Raw genomic sequence first — 13,560 nt, 5'->3', positions numbered from 1 at the left:
TGCCCAATTTATACTTTTATATTATTACCTTTTAAAAACACATATATTTAGAAATTGTCTTCATTAATTTTTTTTAACCCTTATATATCCATCATATTATAATTATTTAGTATCATTATATTTTCAAAATGGGACTAGAACGGGATGATAACCCACCTCCAGGGCCAGGAAAAGGCAACTGCCCCTTGTGTAATAGTTCTATAAAATCAGAAGAGGAATCCTATAAAACCCCATGCAAACACACTTTTCACAAAAATTGCATTAGAACTCATTTTGCGGCCAATCCCAGATGCCCCATTTGCAACTTTGTCTGCGTCACCAAAGTGCTTTCAAAGACTCCAGGTCAGATGGACGGAAACGGTTTGTCGACAGCAGATAGGGAAACTCCAGGATGCTCAAACGCATCTCAAGCCAGTACAAACCAGCCCACAATTCAAGGTCAGCTGCAAGTCATGCAAAACAACATTCTCTCAGCACTGACTGAAAAACTTAATCAGTTAATTGAGGCCAATGTAGAAAATTGCTTGCGACGCTTTAACTCGGCACCCGCCAGCCACAATTCCAATCCCGACAATAGAGTGAGACAACCCGATACCGAGACATGGCAGGGTAATCATTCCAATAATTCTTCCTTTGAGAGAAATTCAGGAAGTCTATCTTCGGAACTCTTAAGGCGGCCGGATAAGGTTGGTCCGATTATGAACGGTTGGAAATTAAAATTTTCGGGTACGGGTTTGTCAGTAGATAATTTCATTTATCAGGTGGATGCCATGACAAATGAAACCCTAGACGGAAATTTTGAGCTAATGTGCAAGAATGTCTCTTCACTTTTTGAAGGGAAGGCGAAGGATTTCTTTTGGAGACACCACAAAACGGTTAGGCAAATAAATTGGGAATCTTTATGTTCAGCTTTGCGTAAGCAGTATAAGGATGACAGGGATGACGGAGACATTGAAGAGTTAATAAGGCAAAGGAAGCAGGAAAACAATGAATCTTTTGATAGTTTCTTCAATGCCATCAATGTCTTTCTCGATGAAATGGAAAGGCCCTTGTCAAATAGCAAGTTGGTGAGGATTTTGAGGAATAATTTGAGACCAGAAATTCGCCATGAAATCCTAAATGTTGACATATCCTGTGTATCACACCTGCGTGAAGTATGTCGCAAAAGGGAATCATTTTTAGAAGATGTCAAGCGATCTCATGGATACGCTAAGAGGGTCCCGTTCAAGAAAGATGTGGCAGAATTAGATGAGGATTTTGGCACAGAAGAAGTCAGTGAAGTAGAAATTAATGGAGAAATAGAGGCGCTGAACGTGGTCTGCTGGAATTGCCATAAAGAAGGGCATATTTATAAAAATTGCTTAGTCGAAAAACAACGACTGTTTTGCTTTGGATGCGGTTTGGCGAACACTCTTAGGCCTAAATGTGCAAGGTGCTTGTCAAAAAACCGCTCAGGGAGCACGCAGATGCAGCCACACAAACAGAAGCTTTTGCGTGCTCAGCAGCAGCCACCATCCCCAAACCGTCCCCAATCTCCAGCTTAGATTCCGGCGAAAGCGAAAACGTTGGGAGTCCTACAGAGGCGCAATACGATTCTAGCTCAGGACAATCAGATGAGGAATTTGACTCATCTCAGTCCGAAGGCAATGAATTCGAAGAAGATGGATTTGAAAATGATGAAGCAGATTTCGATGAGGCTACAAAAACTAAGTCCCGTAGCGCTCAACGAATGCAAGGCTTTTGGAATGAGATAAGGCAATTGAGAGGGCATATTCGGGAAATAAACTCTATACAAGATTGTTCCCAGGATCCGCGTCCATTTGTGGCAGTGCTGTTACTTCAGCGACTCGTAAAAGGGCTTTTGGATTCGGGAGCGGCTGTTAGCTGCTTAGGAGGCAGCTTAGCTCAGCAGTTTTTAGAAGAGGGCATACCATTCAAAAAAATACATTCCAAAGTGAGCACTGCTGACGGAAATAGGCAAGAAATTGTGGGAAAAGTTTGTCTTCCAGTGGTCTACGACCGAAGGACTGAAGATATAGATATATACATTGTCCCCACGCTAAAACAAGATTTATATTTAGGGATCGATTTTTGGCGCAAATTTGACTTGCTGCCGAATTTACCAAATGTGTCCGAATTAAATGTGAAAGCTATAGAGCATGACTTATCGGAGGCAGAGAAAAAGCAGCTATCAAACGTGGTAAATTTGTTTCCGTCGTTTGCTTACGAAGGGCTGGGTAAGACCAACTTAATTTCCCATTCGATTGATGTAGGTCCGGCTAAACCTGTGAAGCAGAGGCATTATCCTGTGTCTCCCGCGATGGAAAAGTTAATTTATGCGGAAATAGACCGAATGATTGAGTTGGGAGTGATAGAAGAATCTGATAGTTCGTGGTCTTCGCCCTTAGTCATAGTGCAGAAGCCAGGAAAATTTCGTCTCTGTCTGGATAGCAGGAAGGTAAATGCACTTACTGAAAAGGATGCCTATCCACTTCCACAGATTAGCGGGATACTTAGTCGATTGCCGAAAGCCGAATTTATAACCAGCCTCGATTTAAAAGACGCTTATTGGCAGGTTCCCTTGGAGGTAGATTCGAGGGACAAGACAGCTTTTACGGTGCCAGGACGACCGCTTTACCATTTTAAAGTTATGCCATTTGGGCTTTGTAACGCCACGCAAACCATGTCCAGACTAATGGACAAAGTTATACCTCCTCAGCTGCGTAACGAAGTATTTGTCTACTTAGATGATTTGCTAATTGTCTCAGACTCTTTGGAAAAGCATCTCGAGGTTTTACGTGAGGTAGCGTTTCACATAAAGCGAGCTGGACTTACGATTAACATCGGAAAAAGCGAGTTTTGCTCCAAAAGGGTGAAATACCTGGGGCATATAGTGGGAGATGGCGGAATCCGAATGGATCCAGAGAAGATAGCCGCCATTACTGAGTTTCCCGTGCCCAAGACTCTCAGGTCTTTGAGGAGCTTCTTAGGACTATGCGGATGGTATCGGAAATTTATAGGCAACTTTGCGGCATTGACGGCTCCGCTGACGGATCTGCTTACTCCAAAGCGAAAATTCGCATTTACGGAACAAGCTTTAAAGGCGTTTGAGGACTTGAAGACAAGGTTAACCGAAGCCCCTATTCTTAAAAGTGCTGATTTTTCAAAACCTTTTTTATACATTGCGATGCCAGCAAAACAGGAGTTGGAGGGGTCTTGGTTCAGCTTTCTGATGAAGGAGATGAATGTCCCATCGCTTTTGTTTCCAAGAAATTAAAAAGGCCCAACAAAATTACTCGGTAACGGAACATTAGCAGCTAATGTTTGTTTAAAAAATTTTCGGGCATATGTCGAAGGACACGATTTTACCATAATCACGGACCATGCTTCGTTGAAATGGTTAATGTCTCAGACAGATTTAAGCTCAAGGTTGGCAAGATGGGCGTTGAAGTTGCAGAGCTACTCTTTCAAGATTGAACACAGGCGTGGAAAGTTGAATGTCGTCCCGGATGTCCTTTCTAGGGTACACGAGGAAGAAGTAGAAGAGCTAAACTGCTTGGACGAAAGGCTAGTTGATGTGGAGTCTAGGCATTTTAACTCTCCCGAATATTTGGACTTGATTGCACGAATTGAAGACTGCAAGGATCGGCTTCCGGATGTAAAAGTCCAGGATGGTAGGGTCTTTAGACGAACCGAGCACGCAGTGGGCGAGCCGGTCCACGACAAGTATAATTGGAAGCTGTGGATTCCGAAAGAGGCAGTGGCTGAGATCCTTAAAAAAGAGCATGATGACCCTTTAGCAGCTCATGGGGGAATTCACAAAACTATTGAGCGAATTCGGCAGTTCTATTTCTGGCCAGGTCTAGTTCCGGATGTTAAGAAATATGTGAACTCGTGTCAGACATGTAAGGCTTCTAAAGCACCCAATTATCCGCTACGTCCCCCACTAGCCAAACCGTCAGAATCAGAACGATTTTTCCAGAAGCTCTATATAGATTTTCTGGGACCTTACCCTAGATCTCGAAATGGAAACATTGGCATATTTATAGTCCTTGATCATTTGTCCAAATTTGTGTTTTTGCAACCTGTGAAGAAGATTACTGCGGACAGACAGAGTTGTTTCACGTTTTTGGCGTTCCGGAGGTTATAATCTCGGACAATGGCTCTCAGTTTCGGTCACAGACATTCAAGAAACTTTTAGATGAATATAATGTCTCGCACTCTTTTACGGCAGTGCATGCTCCGCAAGGGAATGCTGCAGAACGAGTAAATCGTTCGGTGGTTGCGGCTATTCGCTCGTATGTCAAGGGAGACCAGAAGGATTGGGACAAGTATTTGTCACATATATGCTGAGCTTTGAGATCAGCAGTACATTCCAGTGTAGGGTCCAGTCCGTACTATATGGCGTTTGGTCAGCAAATGATTACCTCGGGAACCTCTTACACGCTTCTACGGAAGTTGAATTTATTAGAAGATCGCTCTTTGAACCTGATTCAAAAGGACTCTCTTGAAGTAGTTCGCAGTCGAGCCTGGGAAATTATGCAACAACAGTACGAGGATAATGAGCAGCATTATAATCTAAGGGCTAGAGTAGTGAACTTTGTCGAAGGTCAAGAAGTTTTCCGCAGGAATTTTAAGCAAAGTAATTTTGCCGAGGGCTACAACGCCAAGCTTGCCCCAAGAGTAAGGAAAAAGTTGGGTGACACTTACTATGCTCTGGAAGACATGCAGGGAAAATTTTTGGGCAAATATCATGCCAAAGACATACGGCAATAACTGGCTACACGCGGGATCAGTCCTGGTTACTCTGTGATCCCCAGTCTGATTTTGGCAGGGGGTATTTGTAAGTGCGCGTGTACCAGTAATGTATCTGGGTTTCGGATAGCCTGGACCAGCACCTATGGTTGCTTAGCAACAATGTTTTTGCGGATGCTTAGCAACATGTCTCTTAAGAACATCTGGGAGAAACAAGGCAACATGCTGCGCTCCTAGTAGGTCCGGAAAAACTGTGGCTGTGTGAGTTGCTAGGAGAGACTGATCGAGAATAAGGAGAAAAAGATTTTCGCGCCTCTCTGTGGGCAAACGGCGGAGTGGTGGAATCGCGGTTTGGTGGCGTCTTGCAGGGGGTATAAAAGGCGGTCCGCTGGCGTCAGCCGCTCATAGCAAGTGAGACTCTAAGTGCAATTTCAAGTGGGTGAAAGTGAAAAAGTTGTGGTTTTTCAAATGCTAATTTGCACCTTTTGCAGCTTAGACATTTCGAACTTAATCCCGTGAGGAGTGATTCAAGCCCCTTGCAACAGCAGTGGCTCAAAGGGTGAGTTAGGCATTTCCTCCCAGTTTGGGTTTAACTTTGACTTTGTGGCGCAGCGGCAAGCGACAGCGACGCGGAAGAGCGATCTCGGAGCACCACGACGAGTATTGCCAAAGAGGGTAGCTCTACCACGGCGGCGAGCCTGGATTGTGGCAACCACACCCAAGAGTTGGCGCAAGCAAACCACGGCGCTTCTAAGCGCCAATCAACAAAGAGAATTGCACAGGCGCATTTGTTTGTTTAGCGCAAGCGTTTTTTTTTGGATCAGCCGCCAGCGGCAAGGCCGTATCGAGGTTTTCCCTCAAACGCGGCGTTCCACAGGGCAGCACACTGTGCTTTTCCTTAATGTGATGAAAACACTGAAATCCACCAATTAATATTCCTGACCACCTGAAGAAGGTCAACATGATTAGTTAAATGCACTTTATTTTTATTGTCATTATTTTTATTTAAACCTGAGTCCAATAACTCCAAGAAACACAAAAGAACAGTCGGTCATATAGACGAACAAAACGAACAACAAAGATTATGCGCGAGGTTTGTTAGGAGGGCGATATTTTCCAATATATTCACAGGTGCGGCAACCTCTTTGGAATCGCTTTCATCGGAGGATGCGGCACAACTTTACGTGAGTTAAACTTTCATTTAATTTAAACACCTAAACGCGAACGGCGAAATATTCGCAAAAAAAAACCCCGCAGGGCAAACTAGAGCGCACCGTCGCAAAGAAACGCGAGAAGTAAATGAAAAGAAGATAAGAACGTAGTCGCCCGCTAGCATCCCTCCCTTTCCCCCTTACCACCACTTGGGCGCACAAGCAGCGGCGTCAGAGCTCGCTAGCAGTCGCGCATGCGCGCCTGGTATCGCATCCCGGCCATTGCCGAGGGATTTTTATGTTTGTAGTTTTGGTTCTATCAGATCCACAAATGCTTTTGTTGTTTTGATTTAATTTGCTTTGATATATTCTGCGTGTAGTTTCTTTTGGCAGCGCTGACTGCAGTCGCTGCGCGACAAATTTACGATTTGCATATGCAATCCAGGGCTCAATTAAAGCTTTAAAATATTGTTTAATTAAATGTTATTTTTTTGTATTTTTTTTATTTAACGTCCCGTTTATGTTTTAAGATTTATTTGTTCATCTATGCTAATGTTTATATGTTTAATGTTTCACTTTACAGTTAGGCAATAAATTATAATGATTTTCTAAGAGATTTTGTAGTTGAACTCGGGCTGGGGCAGCACCGGTAGGAATGTGGAAGGGGCCGTGGGAAGAGGTCTCCCCAGGATGTAACGGCTATAGGTAGGGTGGGCATTGACCACAACAACATCAGTGGTCATGTTTGAATGTGTGTGTGCATATGAGGTGTCAGTTCGTAGTTTCGTTATCTCCGGTTGTAGTTGTGTCTTACAGTGCATGTCTATGTGTATCTGTGGGGCATATTTTGTCGCAGCACGCTAATTTTAAGATAGGCTGACAACATTAAGGCATTTTTCGGTGCAACACTATACCATCCCCTCAAGCCGACGAGCGCAGCCGAAACATAAGAGCGTGCGTTGCATCGAAAGTTTTTCCAGCTGCCATTGTAAACGTTGTTCATTACAACTTTTTGCGGTCAAAACAGATTCTTTCTACCTGTTACATACTTTTCGACGAATCTAGTATACCCTTTTACTCTGCGAGTAACGGGTATAAAAGGGCTTGCAGGTATTTGCTGGTATGCCTTGGGATCGTGAAAAGCACATTTTAAAACCACTTTGTCAAAACATATAACAGAGAAATTGCAAGAATTAGAATATTGTACAAAAAATTAATGGAATTTTGGAGCAGTTTGGGGTCGTCTATTGTACCAATTTATACTTATTGTAAAATGGTTAAAATAAGAAATGGTACATGTGGTATTTTAGTTAGTATGCGGTCACACTTAAGGTCTTGGTTATATCCATATGCCAGAGAGTATGAAAATTGTGGGCTACGGAATCTTTAATCTGAAGTCCCAATTCTCTATCTTTGATAGTTTCCGAGATATCCGCGTTCATACCTGCGATTTTTTAAACTAGTGGGCGATTTGTAGGCGTTAGAGTGGGTGTGGCATACTCGCGTAACAAACTTGCGTTGCGTACAGGGCTACGGAATCTAAATCTGAAATCCCAATTCTCTGTCTTTGATAGTTTCCGAGGTATCCGCGTTCATATTTGCGATTTTTTGAAGTTTGTGGGCGTTAAAGGGGGCGTGGCAAACTTATTTTTTGGGTCCTTCGGGTATTGATGAGAACAATATATTTCAATTAAAATGTTTATTCTACCATCGAAACTGTGGGAGCCACAGTTTTGGGCGGCTTGTGTGCGTTAGAGTGGGCGTGGCACCCTGCTGAGACAAACTTGCGCTGCGCAAGAAGCTCAAGAATCTGCATGCCAAATCCCAATATCCTAGCTCGTACAGTTTCCGAAATTGCAGAGCTCATCCGACGGACAGGCAGACGGACATGGCTAGATCTACTCGGCTGGTGATCCTGATTAAGAATATATATACTTTATGGGTTCGAAACAGATTCCTTCTACCTGTTACATACTTTCCGACGAATCTAGTATACCCTTTTACTCTGCGAGTAACGGGTATTAAAGGGCTTGCAGGTATTTGCTGGTATGCCTTGGGATCGGGAAAATCACATTTTAAAACCACTTTGTCAAAATTTATAACAGAGAAATTGCAAAAAAATAATATTGTAAAATAAATTAATGAAATTTTGGAGCAGTTTGGGGTCGTCTATCGTACCAATTTATACTTATTGTAAAATGATTAAAATAAGAAATGGTACATGTGGTATTTTGTCAGTATGCGGTCACACTTAAGGTCTTGGTTATATCCATATGCCTTATGCGGCTTGTGGGCGTGGCATATTTGCGAAAAAACTTGCGCTGCGTACAAGGCTACGGAATCTTTAATCTGAAGTCCCAATTCTCTATCTTTGATAGTTTCCGAGATATCCGCGTTCATATTTGCGTTTTTTTGAAGCTTGTGGGCGATTTGTAGGCGTTAGAGTGGGTGTGGCATATTCGCGTAACAAACTTGCGGTGCGTACAGGGCTACGGAATCTAAATCTGAAATCCCAATTCCCTGTCTGTAATAGTTTCCAAGATAAATGCGTTCATATTTGCGATTTTTTTAAGTTTGTGGGCGTTTAGGGGGGCGTGCCAAAATTTTATTTTGGATCCATCGAAAGGTATTGATGAGAACAATACATTTCAGTTAAAATGTTTATTCTACCATCGAAACTGTTTTGGGCGGCTTGTGTGCGTTAGAGTGGGCGTGGCACCCTGCTGAAACAAACTTGCGCTGCGCAAGAAGCTCAGGAATCTGCATGCAAAATCCCAATACCCTAGCTCTTATAGTTTCCGAGATCACAGCGTTCATTCGACGGAAAGACGGACAGACAGACGGACATGGCTAGATTGACTCGGCTAATGATCCTAATCAAGAATATATATACTTTTTGCGGTCAAAACAGATTCCTTCTACCTGTTACATACTTTTCGACGAATCTAGTATACTCTGCGAGTAACGGGTATAAAAGGGCTTGCAGGTATGCCTTGGGATCGTGAAAAGCACATTTTAAAACCACTTTGTCAAAATTTATAACAGAGAAATTGCAAAAGAAGAATATTGTAAAATAAATTAATGGAATTTTGGAGCAGTTTGGGGTCGTCTATTGTACCAATTTATACTTATTGTAAAAAGATTAAAATAAGAAATTGTACATGTGGTATTTTGTTAGTATGCGGTCACACTTTACGTCTTGGTTGTATCCATATGCCAGAGAGTTTGAAAACTGTGGGCGCTACAGGGTTAGGCGGCTTGTGGGCGTGGCATATTTGTGAAAAAAAACTTGCGCTGCGTACAAGGCTACGGAATCTTTAATCTAAAGTCCCAAATCTCTATCTTTGATAGTTTCCGAGATATCCGCGTTCATACCTGCGATTTTTTGAAGTTTGTGGGCGTTTGTGTAGCTTGGTATGGTATTTGCTGGTATACCTTGGGATCGCGAACAGCACAATTTAAAACCACTTTGTCAAAATTTATAACAGAGAAATTGCGAAAAAAGAATATTGTAAAATAAATTTATGGAATTTTGGAGCAGTTTGGTGTCGCCTATTGTACCAATTTATACTTATTGTAAAACGATTAAAATAAGAAATGGCACATGTGGTATTTTGTTAGTATTCGGTCACACTTAACGTCTTGTTTATATCCATATGCCAGAGAGTATGAAAATTGTGGGCGCTACAGGTTTAGGCGGCTTGTGGGCGTGAAATATTTGCGAAACAAACTTGCGCTGCGTACAAGGCTACGGAATCTTTAATCTGGAGTCCCAATTCTCTATAATTGATAGTTTCCGAGATATCCGCGTTCATATTTGCGATTTTTTGAAGTTTGTGGGAGTTAAAGGGGGCGTGGCAAACTTATTCAATTAAAATGTTTAATTTACCATCGAAACTGTGGGAGCCACAGTTTTGGGCGGCTTGTGTGCGTTAGAGTGGGCGTGGCACCCTGCTGAAACAAACTTGCGCTGCGCAAGAAGCTCAAGAATCTGCTTGCCAAATCCCAATATCCTAGCTCGTACAGTTTCCGAAATTGCAGAGCTCATCCGACGGACAGGCAGACGGACATGGCTAGATCGACTCGGCTGGTGATCCTGATTAAGAATATATATACTTTATGGGTTCGAAACAGATTCCTTCTACCTGTTACATACTTTCCGACGAATCTAGTATACCCTTTTACTCTGCGAGTAACGGGTATTAAAGGGCTTGCAGGTATTTGCTGGTATGCCTTGGGATCGTGAAAATCACATTTTAAAACCACTTTGTCAAAATTTATAACAGAGAAATTGCAAAAAAAGAATATTGTAAAATAAATTAATGAAATTTTGGAGCAGTTTGGGGTCGTCTATTGTACCAATTTATACTTATAGTAAAATGATTAAAATAAAAATGGTATATGTGGTATTTTGTTAGTATGCGGTCACACTTTACGTCTTGGTTATATCCATATGCCAGAGAGTTTGAAAAGTGTGGGCGCTACAGGGTTAGGCGGCTTGTGGGCGTGGTATATTTGTGAAAAAAACTTGCGCTGCGTACAAGGCTACGGAATCTTTAATCTGAAGTCCCAATTCTCTATCTTTGATAGTTTCCGAGATATCCGCGTTCATATTTGCGATTTTTTGAAGTTTGTGGGCGTTAAAGGGGGCGTGGTATGGTATTTGCTGGTATGCCTTGGGATCGCGAACAGCACATTTTAAAACCACTTTGTCAAAATTTATAACAGAGAAATTGCGAAAAAAGAATATTGTAATGTAAGCTGTGTGATTCCAGTGCATAATGTTATTTAGTATATTTAGTGCAATCTAGTATTAATCGATTTAGTTTTAAGAGATATTGTAAATTATAATGAACGGGCACACTACAAATAAGCGACGCCGATCAAGAAGAGCAAAAAAGCGCAACCAAATTTAAAAACTTTAAATAAAGACTGATAAGTTTACAAATCAGGTGTGGGGTTTGCCCAAATGTTGCGCAATGTTATCATACAGTGAGGTTGTTAAGATGTCCAAAGACGAGCTGCTGGAGCTCCTTTCCGAGAAGGGCATCATGTTCGGGACTGATGCAACAATTTACCAACTCCGTGCTGCGTTAAACCGTGCAAGGAATCTGGAGGCTAACATCGAGGACGCCGAGGACACAGAGATCCAGGGTCAAGATGAGGAGCAGGATTCCCCGAGCACACCGAAGCTTGCAAACCGCATGCTAACGCTGATCGAAGACCGTGACAAATTGCAAATGGCCGACGCTGTGGCGCCGTTATTGGAACCTTCTGGAAGTTCGCAGCAAACCGTTATGAACATGTCGAGGCAAGAACAGATTGAGCAGAACATTCGCTCAATGGCTCGCGAAACGTCGGAAATCAATCAGATGATGGAACTGTACACCGCTAGAAAGAAGCTAGCCGAACTCAAATTGATAGTCGCCGAATTGGAAGGCATGACTACAGCGAATGCTTCCATACATCAAGTCGATCTGAAGGATGTGGAGGCCATGATCCCGGAGTTTTCAGGAGACGACAACCTGTCGGTCCAGGTTTGGATCCGTGAATTGGAAAAAGCTGCCGAGGTTCATAAACTAAGCGTTACACAATGCCTATCTATTGGCACCCGTCTTCTCCGAGGATCAGCTAAGCAATACATGCTGTACGAAAAGGTGTCTTCCTGTCCAGAAATGAGCGCCACGCTCACCCAAGTTTTTGGAAACAGAATGTCAAACCAGGAAATTGCGAAACAACTGCAAAAACGCACAATTGGGAAGTCCGAGACCTTGATGCAGTATTTCATAACAATGCGTAATATCGCCCAGCAAGGCAACTTTGATGAAGTAGACGTCGTGAAGTACATCGTCGATGGACTAGAGGAACACAGTGGACGCGCTGCTCCACTCTACTATTGTATCACGTTGGATGAGCTACGTCAAAAGTTAATGCGATTCCAGTCTGTACGTCTGGAGTCCAATCGTAAAGCCGTCACCATGATCCCTCGCCCAGGAGCCGTAATTCCAAAAGACACTAGATGCTACAACTGCCGACAAATGGGGCACACCGCCAAAGATTACAAGAAGCCGAAAAGACCGGACAACGGATGCTTCATCTGTTTTGAAGTGGGCCATATGCACCGTCAGTGTCCCAAGCGCACCGTGGGCTTTACCTTGCCAGAAGCTGAAGAAACCATGGATGAAAAGCCGTTTATTCAGTTAGTAATTTTAAGATTAAGATGTTTTTGCTTTGTTAGATACCGGAAGCCCAATAAGCTTTTTGGGAAAGTCATACTATCCATATTTAAATAAAGATCATCAGCTAAAGAAAAGTCCCTTTCGCGGAATTGGTGGCACATCAATACCAACGTACGGAAAAGTACCCTGTTCAATTTTGTTCGAGAAAAAGTATCACGATTTAGAAGTATACGTTATTCACGATCTCATCTTACCTACAGCGCTTCTCCTTGGCAGAGACGCCCTTAAGTTACTCAATATTAAACTTTTTGTGAAAAGAAATCATGAAAGAAATGAATCAAATTTAATTTCAATAAATAATCGTATTGCTTTCGTTAATGAATCATTCTGTGCATCCTTGCTTAGCGATATAAATAATAGATTAATTTTAGACAAAACGCAACCCTTTAAACTAAGTATTGATTCTGTAAGCCCGAATGCACCCTTGGTTCCTGATGATTCTCTCGCGGATTGGCTTTCTGATATGAAAAGCATTTGTGGAGCTATGTCTATTGACCTTGATAATGTAGATATAGGCCGCGATTTTGGTGTTTCTTCAGCTGAGGAATGTAGTAGTATCATAAAGCATTACTCGGATAATATAACTAACGCGTACGGGTCGCCTAAATGTTTAATGAGCATACGATTAACTGATTCTACACCGTTTCATAGTGCACCGAGAAGATTTTCATACTTAGAGAGAGACGTTGTTAATAAAACAGTTGCCGTGTTGTTAGCCAGTAATATTATTAGACCTAGTCAGTCCCCTTATGCATCTCCCATAGTCCTTGTCAAGAAAAAGAATGGAGAAATCCGCATGTACATCGATTACCGAGCGTTAAATAAATTAACAATTAGAGATAACTTTCCGTCCCCATTGATCGAAGATTGCTTAGAATATCTCGAAAGTAAAAAGGTTTTTTCAGTTGTAGATTTAAAGAGTGGATTCCACCAAATCGGTATGGACCCCGATTCCGTGAAATACACCGCATTTATAACACCTGACGGACACTATGAATACCTGCGTATGCCTTTCGGTCTAAAAAATGGCCCTGCCGTTTATGTCAGGTTTATGTTTATATGGATGACATCATCCTGGCGACTTTGTAACGAACACACTCTATGAGCGTTGTCCACCCTAACACCTCTGTCTACGCTTTGACCGGCCTGCTCAGGGAGATGGGTGTGGGCTTGTGTTAAGATGAAACAAGAGTGTCACAGAACTAACAATAGTAGACAGAGAGACGGTAACGATAAGGATTTTTAACCCATCGGCTAAGATTCGGACGAGAGACTGTCCCTATCGAAGACGGAGGCCCAGATGTTATTGGCCACCTTCTATACCCACCCTACCTGTGAAGTCACATTAGACTCCACCCTTAAAACAACCGCTGCGCTACATCCTCTAAGGTGCCCTCAAAAGATCACAACTTAGA

The 13,560-nt window shown here is 42.5% G+C and overlaps 1 long non-coding RNA gene across 1 annotated transcript; it reads left to right on the top strand.

The window, feature by feature from the left end:
- Positions 1–1,338: 1,338 nt before the first annotated feature.
- LOC139354181 (uncharacterized) lies at positions 1,339–5,462 on the top strand. Its single transcript, XR_011605268.1, has 2 exons — positions 1,339–5,314; positions 5,368–5,462. It is a non-coding gene; the product is annotated as an uncharacterized lncRNA (long non-coding RNA).
- Positions 5,463–13,560: the final 8,098 nt, after the last annotated feature.

This window comes from Drosophila suzukii (genome assembly GCF_043229965.1).
Source record: "Drosophila suzukii chromosome 2 unlocalized genomic scaffold, CBGP_Dsuzu_IsoJpt1.0 scf_2c, whole genome shotgun sequence".
NCBI classification, from domain to species: domain Eukaryota; kingdom Metazoa; phylum Arthropoda; class Insecta; order Diptera; family Drosophilidae; genus Drosophila; species Drosophila suzukii.
Note: the sequence above shows the minus strand (reverse complement) of the source record. Positions and strands in the feature narration are given on the sequence as shown.